Source organism: Notechis scutatus, chromosome 4, assembly GCF_049901735.1.
Source record: "Notechis scutatus isolate UNSWTSFEM ecotype Mainland chromosome 4, rNotScu1.2, whole genome shotgun sequence".
NCBI classification, from domain to species: Eukaryota; Metazoa; Chordata; class Lepidosauria; order Squamata; family Elapidae; genus Notechis; species Notechis scutatus.
The window spans coordinates 165,558,814-165,566,516 of record NC_142012.1 but is presented as its reverse complement, the minus strand read 5'-3'; the positions used below and the strand labels follow the sequence as shown (position 1 = coordinate 165,566,516).

Sequence of the window (7,703 nt, the reverse complement as noted above, 5' to 3'; positions counted from 1 at the left end):
AAAGGAGGTATTCATTGGGTAAGAGGATAGTGAATTCTATATGATCCCTATGGAAATATAGTAGAATTAATTAGAATTAGAGTAGAGTAGAGTAGAGTAGAGTAGAGTAGAGTAGAATAGAATAGAATAGAATAGAATAGAATAGAATAAATATTGGAAGAAGAGTAGAATGGAATAGAGTAGAATATTGGAATGGAATAGACTTAGAAATAATAGAATACAGAATAGAATGGAATGGAATAGAATAGAATATTGGAATGGAATGGAATTAGAAATAATAGAATGCAGAATAGAATGGAATGGAATGGAATGGAATGAGAATGAGGATATGTGGTTAATTGTCCTAAATGGGAAATCTGGTCGTAAGCTACATTTTTCAGTGCTGTTGTAACTTTGACCGGTCATGAATCAAATGGGCTAATCTGTATTTATTTGATGTATTTGCAACCTGCCCTTTGATAAAAGGCATAGAGGACCAGAATAATTTGTCTGAAGTGGTGTAAGGTTTCCTGCTTAGGCAGGGGGTTGGACTAGAAGACCTCCAAGGTCCCTTCCAACTCTGTTATTCTATTCTATTCTATTCTATTCTATTTTCTATATTAAAATGCTCTGCCAAGATTGAAATCAAAAGCAGGCTATCCACAAGTCTTAAAAGTTCCTAAGGTTGGATACCCCTGTATTATTATTTTTTAAGACGTGTGGACTTCAACTCCCAGAATTCCTCCCCCAGTCATGTTAGCTCGGGAATTCTGGAAGTTGAAGTCCATAAGTCTTTAAACTTGCCAAGTTTGCTATACGTATTAAGCTTTTAAAGCTTTTTTTGGCTCCTCTCAGGGCACCACAAACAAAGGCGCCACCGAGAAACCCTGGAGCGCGCATGCGCCTCCGGCGGCGGCGGCATCCCGGCCGACCTAAGCGACGCTTCCACTTCGCTCTCCGCTGGAAAGCCTCGCCGCGACCTGTAGAAGGCCGGCTGCGTGACCCGGAAGGAGAAGCAAACCGGAAGTGGGGAAGCTGAAGCCGGTGCCGAGGCCAGTGCGGAGTTTGGGCAGGTGAGTTAGAGGGGGGCTCCCTTTGCCCCATTGGGGCTCGGACTTGGAGGGGAGGGGGGGAAGGACGGGATTCTCCTTCCATTCTCCTCCCCTCTTTGTATTCTCGGGGAGGGGAGGGCTGCCTAGCCCCCCCCGCTTTCCCCATAGGGAAGCCCTGCCAGGCTGCCAGGCTAGGCTATATATGGGGTGGTTGGGTGGGCGAGAGACCCCCTCGTAGGCTTCCTTGCAACCCTCTGATGAATGATTGGCCCCCCCACGGCCCCCTTCCTTCCAAATTTCCCCCCTCTTCAACTGGTCCCCTCTTGGGACCATTCAAACAAGGGGACATGGATATGGCAGCTTCCCTATTAAAATGCAATGGGCAAAATTGGGGAGGGGGCGGTGGGGAGGGTGGCACAGGCTCCCCTGGCAAACACAGCCAAGTCGCCATCCAGGGCAGCTCAGGTGTTTCATGTGGCCTTCCCTGCCTGTCTGGAGAAAAATAATGTCCTTAAACAGGATAGAAAGTACAAGTAACTTTTGTTATAGATACAAATTGGCCAACAAGCAGATAACAGGTAGAGTTGGAAGGGACCTTGTAGGTCATCTAGTCCAACCCACCGTCCAAGCGGGAGACCCTACACAATTTCTGACCGATGGGAGTCCAATCTCTTCTTGAAAGCCTTCAGGGATGAAGCTCCCACAACTTCAAAGGCAACTTCTGTTCCACTGAATATAGAATAACAGAGTTGGAAGGGAGCTTGGAGGTCATCTAGTCCAACCCACCATCCAAGCGGGAGACCCTACACCATTTCTTACACATGGCAGTCCAGTCTGTTCTTGAAAGCTTCCAGGGATGAAGCTCCCACAACTTCTGGAGGCAACTTCTGTTCCATTGGTTGAATGTTCTCCCTGTCAGGAAAGATTCTCCTTATTTCCAGGTTGAATCTCTCCTTGATCAGTTTCCATCCATTATTCCTTGTCTGGCCTTCGGGGGCTTTAGAAAATAGCTTGAACCCCTTCCTCCTCTCTGTGGCAGCCCCTCAAATATTGGAAGGCTGCTCTCCTGTCTCCCCTGGTCCTTCTCTTCCCTAGACTAGCCAGGTCCAGTTCCTGCAACCGTTCTTCATATGTCTGAGCTTCCAGTCCCCTCATCATCCTGGTTGCTCTTCTCTGCACTCTTTCTAGAGTCTCAACATCTTTTTTACATCTCTTCTTTGTGGCAAGCGCTGAGATATTGGAAGACTGCTATCTTGTCACCCCATCCTTCTTTTCCTTAAAATAGATGTGTCTTCTGTCCATCCATGGTTTGCTCAGATGTCTTTCTTTCTTTCTTTCTTTCTTTCTTTCTTTCTTTCTTTCTTTCTTTCTTTCTTTCTTTCTTTCCTTCTTTCCTTCCTTCCTTCCTTCCTTCCTTCCTTCCTTCCTTCCTTCCTTCCTTCCTTCCTTCCTTCCTTCCTTCTTTCTTTCTTTCTTCCTTCCTTCCTTCCTTCCTTCCTTCCTTCTTTCTTCTTTCTTCCTTCCTTCCTTTCTTTCTCTTCTTTCTTTCCTTCCTCCCCTCCCTCCCTCCCTCCCTCCCTCCCTCCCTCCCTCCTTCCTTCCTTCCTTCCTTCCTTCCTTCCTATCTCTCTCTCTCTTCTTTCTTTCTTTTTCTTTCTTATGCTTTGGAAAATAGCTTGACCCCTTCCTCTCAGTGGCAGCCCCTCAAATACTGGAAGACCGCTATCCTGTCTCCCCTGGTCCTTCTCTTCACTAGATTAGCCATGCCCGGTTCCTGTAACTGTTCTTCATATCCTTATTTAGAGGTTTTTTTTTTTTTAATAATCCTAGTTTCCGAACAAGAGAAGTAGTTGTTCAGTCTAGCTTCAGTCTAAATCAACCTTTTTTCAACATCACCAACGTTTAAAACTTGTGGATTTTAATTCCCAGGATTTCCCAGCCACCAAGTTGCTGATATTGAACAAATCTCTAAATACGAGAAACTCCTAAAAAGAATGAGTGATATTGTCAGCGTGTCGGGGATTTCATAAACATAGAATAGCCAAGATCAGTCAAGTTAATTTTATTCTGATGTCTAAGAAGTGAGATTTTCCCTGGAGCACGGCGAGGTTGGAAAGCTTGACTGGGGAAGCGGAGTGGGGGAGACCACTGGGAAACTATTCCAGCCTTTGGGCTAGAGCTGGAAGTTTAGTTCTAGTTTATGGCCATGACCCCCTCGTGCAGCAAAATTAAATGCCTCTTTCAGTGTACATGATAACTATATAAAAATAAAATAAAAAAACACAAACACTCATCCTTTGCATTCTAGGCAATTGAATGGAAAAACCCCTGATATTGCATTAATATTTCGCACTATGCCAAGGGTTTTCAAACTTGACAACTTTTAAGACTTGTGGACTTCAATTCCCAGAATTCCTCCTCCAGTCATGTTAGCTCAGGAATTCTGGGAGTTGAAGTCCACAAGTCTGAAAGTTGCCAAGTTTGAAGACCCTTGCGTGACTATGCAGTAGAATAACAGGATGGCAGAATAACAGAGTTGGAAGGGACCTTGGAGGTTTTCTAGTCCACCACCCCACCCCCCGCTCAAGCAGGAAACCTAATTTCATTTCAGACAAGTGGCAGGAGTTCAATAGAATTACTGCCCTGGGATAGAAGCTGTTTTTCAGCCTATTTGTCTTTGTTTTTATTATTATCCTGTACCGTCTGCCAGATGGTAGTAGTTCAAAAAAAGGGTTCCCAGGATGAGATGGATCTTTAAAGATATTTTGAACTTTCTTAAGGCAGCAGGAGCTATAAAGCTCTTCCAAAGAGGGGAGAAGGCAACCCATGATCCTCTGGGCAATGATATTAACCCTCTGGAGCGCTTTCCTATCTGCCACGGTGCAATTGGCATACCATACACAGGTGCAGTATGTTAAAATGCTCTCTATGGTGCAGTGGTAGAAAGAGAGGAAAGACAGCCCCAGAAAGGGCTGAGAACACACTTTTGATGTATTGACTTGCATCCTGCTTTTATAATTATTACAAATAATTCAAGGTGGCAAATATATCTAATACTCCATTCTCCTTTTTTTTGCCCACAACAGCAAACCTGAGAAGTGGTTTGGGCTAAGAGAGAGGGACTGGCCCAAAGTCACTTAGCTGGCTTTCATGACTAAGGCGGGACTAGAACTCATCGTCTCCTGGTGTTTGACCCAAAGTCACCAGATGACTTTTGTGCCTAAGGGGACTAGAACTCCATCTCCTGGTGATTGTCCCAAAGTCACCAGATGATTGTCTCACCGATGTGGCTTTCAGGGCTAAGGTGGAACTAGAACTCCCTCTCCTGGTGATTGTCCCAAAGTCACCGATTGGCTTTCAGGCTAAGGGGAACTAGAACTCCCGTCTCTGGTGATTGTCTCAAAGTCACCGATGTGGCTTTCAGGGCTAAGGCGGAACTAGAACTCCCGTCTCTGGTGATTGTCTCAAAGTCACGTGTGGCTTTAGGCTGGCGAACTAGAACTTGTCTCCAAAGTCACCGATGTGGCTTTCAGGGCTAGGCAGGCGGGAACTAGAACTCCCCATCTCCTGGTGATTGTCCCAAAGTCACCGATGTGGCTTTCAGGGCTAAGGCGGAACTAGAACTCCCCGTCTCCTGGTGATTGTCCCAAAGTCACCGATGTGGCTTTCAGGGCTAAGGCGGAACTAGAACTCCCCGTCTCCTGGTGATTGTCTCAAAGTCACCGATGTGGCTTTCAGGGCTAAGGCGGAACTAGAACTCCCCTCTGGTGATTGCCAAAGTCACTGTGGTTTAGAACTAGAACCCCGTCTCTTTCAGGCTAAGGTGAACTCCCCCGTCCCTGGTGATTGTCCCAAAGTCAGGCTAAGGCGGAACTAGAACTCTCCATCTCCTGGTGATTGTCTCAAAGTCACCGATGTGGCTTTCAGGGCATAAGGTGGAACTAGAACTCCCCGTCTCCTGGTGATTGTCCCAAAGTCACCGATGTGGCTTTCAGGGCTAAGGCGGAACTAGAACTCCCCGTCTCCTGGTGATTGTCTGGTCTCCGGTGATTGTCCGATGTGGCTTTCAGGCTAAGGCCTAGAACTCCCGTCTCCTGGTGATTGTCCCAAAGTCACGATGTGGCTTTCAGGGCTAAGGTAGAACTCCCGGGTGATTGTCTAAGGGGAACTAGAACTCCCATCTCCTGGTGATTGTCCCAAAGTCACCTATGTGGCTTTCAGGCTGAACTAGAACTCCCGTCTCCTGGTGATTGTCTAAAGTCACATGTGGCGGGAACTAGAACTCCCCGTCTCCTGGTGATTGTCTCAAAGTCACCGATGTGGCTTTCAGGGCTAAGGCGGAACTAGAACTCCCCGTCTCCTGGTGATTGTCCCAAAGTCACCGATGTGGCTTTCAGGTCTAAGGTGGAACTAGAACTCCCCGTCTCCTGGTGATTGTCCCAAAGTCACCGATGTGGCTTTCAGGTCTAAGGCGGAACTAGAACTCCCCGTCTCCTGGTGATTGTCTCAAAGTCACTGATGTGGCTTTCAGGTCTAAGGTGGAACTAGAACTCCCCGTCTCCTGGTGATTGTCCCAAAGTCACTGATGTGGCTTTCAGGGCTAAGGCGGAACTAGAACTCCCCGTCTCCTGGTGATTGTCTCAAAGTCACTGATGTGGCTTTCAGGTCTAAGGTGGAACTAGAACTCTCCGTCTCCTGGTGATTGGCCCAAAGTCACTTAGCTGGCTTTAATGGCTAAACTGGGATTAGAACTCACTGTTTCCTGCTTTCTAATCTGATGCCTTCACCAATAGACCAAATTGTCTCTTCTTGCCAAGGAAATTGTGTGTACCTCTTTGGGCCCAGGAGATGACTGAGTCCTATGGAGATTCAAATGCTGCATTGTGTAGAAAAAATGTGTGTATCGTCCCATTCGAAAGACAAAGTAACATACATGATAAAATAACCACAAGTAAGCAGATTAAACCAAAACTCCCTAACTCAAATCAATAGCGTTGTATTCACTTCCAAACATAATGACAATTTTTTTTACAATTTCCAACCAAAGTGGCAATCGAGCCGCCAGCATAGCATAAATTCTCACCCAGGCAAGACAATTTTTATTGCTGGAAGAATGTTGACATTGATATAGACTAAAGTTTCTCTTTCCGGGGTGGTCAAACAAGCTGAAATATGGATTGGAGCTGATGGCCTCCATGGGAACAGGCCGCTGCATTGCGTTTGGCTTTGTAGATAAGTGACAGCATTATATTTGGACTTGAAAAATGATTGGCAGCAAATGAAGCGCCGGGATGGTGTTGCTAAAACCATGTTTTGAGACGGCTACAGTTGGGTTAGTTTACAAGGGGCTGTCCCAAGTAGAGAGTGCATTGCAGAAGTCTGTGTTTGAAGGGATCAAGACATCGGGCACTGTTGCCACAGCTTTCTCATCCCGAAAAGAACTAGAACTCCCCGTCTCCTGGTGATTGTCCCAAAGTCACCGATGTGGCTTTCAGGGCTAAGGCAGAACTAGAACTCACAGCTGGCCCATAGCAGTCAAAATTAGAAATCAACTAATATATAAATTTCATTTTACATGTACTAACTGCAGCCAGAATTGTATTTGCACAGCAATGGAAAAGCAAAAGAGACCCCGACGAATGAGAGTATAATTAAAAAAATATTAGAATGTGCAGAAATGGACAGTTTCACGGCTTAAAATGAAGGAAAAGGAAGGAACTGAATATTTCTTGATATGGGATTTATTTTACCCATGGTTAGATAATCAAAACAGAAGTTAGAAATGTTGGGGTACAAAAAGGATTAATTAATGTTATAAAGGAGATTTGTTAAAGTAGATTATTATTATTATTATTATTATTATTATTATTGAATTAATATCAGTGTGATGAATATTATTGTAAACGCTTTGATTATGATTTCCAAAAAGAATTGCCACCCAGACAACACACTGTTTAAATGAAACGGATTTTTTATATGTTACATAAATAAAATAAAACAAATTAAAAAAACAACATAGAAATAAACCCAAATTGTATGCACAAATCCTCCACTCAGTTTTGGCTGGTGTGCCAGTTGTGATTTTTTCTCTCTCCCCTTTTGGTGACTTGAACCGCAGGTACAGATCCTCCTCGACTTATAACCTTTCTGTCCACTCGTTTTAATCAACACGCTCATGAATTAATTTGGGCATCCGTCGGAACCCTGACACTTTTCGTTTAGTGACTTTTGAAGTTTTAACAGCATAGAAAAAAGGGACTTATGACCATTTTGCAGACTTGCGACCATCACAGCATCCCCAAAAGTCGTGCGGTCAAAACTTAAGGCGTTTGGCGACTGACTTCTATTTATGACCGATGCACAGTTTCGGGGTCATTTTTGAACCCCTCCCATCTGTTTTCCGACAATGGGGCAAACTGGATTTGCTTAATGACCACACGATTCCTTTAACAGCTGCAGTGATTTGCTGAACAATTGTGGCAAAAAGGTTGCAAAATGAGGCACAACTCGCTTACAAACTGCCTTGCTTAGCAGCAGAAATTTTGGACTCGATTGTCATAAGTCGAGGACTGCCTGGCAGCAAAAGCATGTCCCACTAAGAGTTTGCAGCCGGGTTGTAATGAGCAAGCAGCAGAGATGAACATCCTCTTGTTTTAGTAATTTTAAAACAAA

The 7,703-nt window shown here is 44.9% G+C and overlaps 1 protein-coding gene across 2 annotated transcripts in view; it reads left to right on the top strand.

Annotated features, from left to right (window-relative positions):
- Positions 1–885: 885 nt before the first annotated feature.
- Positions 886–7,703, top strand: part of DIS3L2 (DIS3 like 3'-5' exoribonuclease 2) — a 241,485-nt gene continuing 234,667 nt past the window's right edge. Inside the window, exon 1 of one of the 2 annotated variants that reach the window (XM_087965561.1) lies at positions 886–1,052. The gene's annotated coding sequence lies outside the window, so the exon portion shown is untranslated. The remainder of the gene's footprint in view (positions 1,053–7,703) is intronic. The other variant, XM_087965559.1, reaches the window with a different exon arrangement.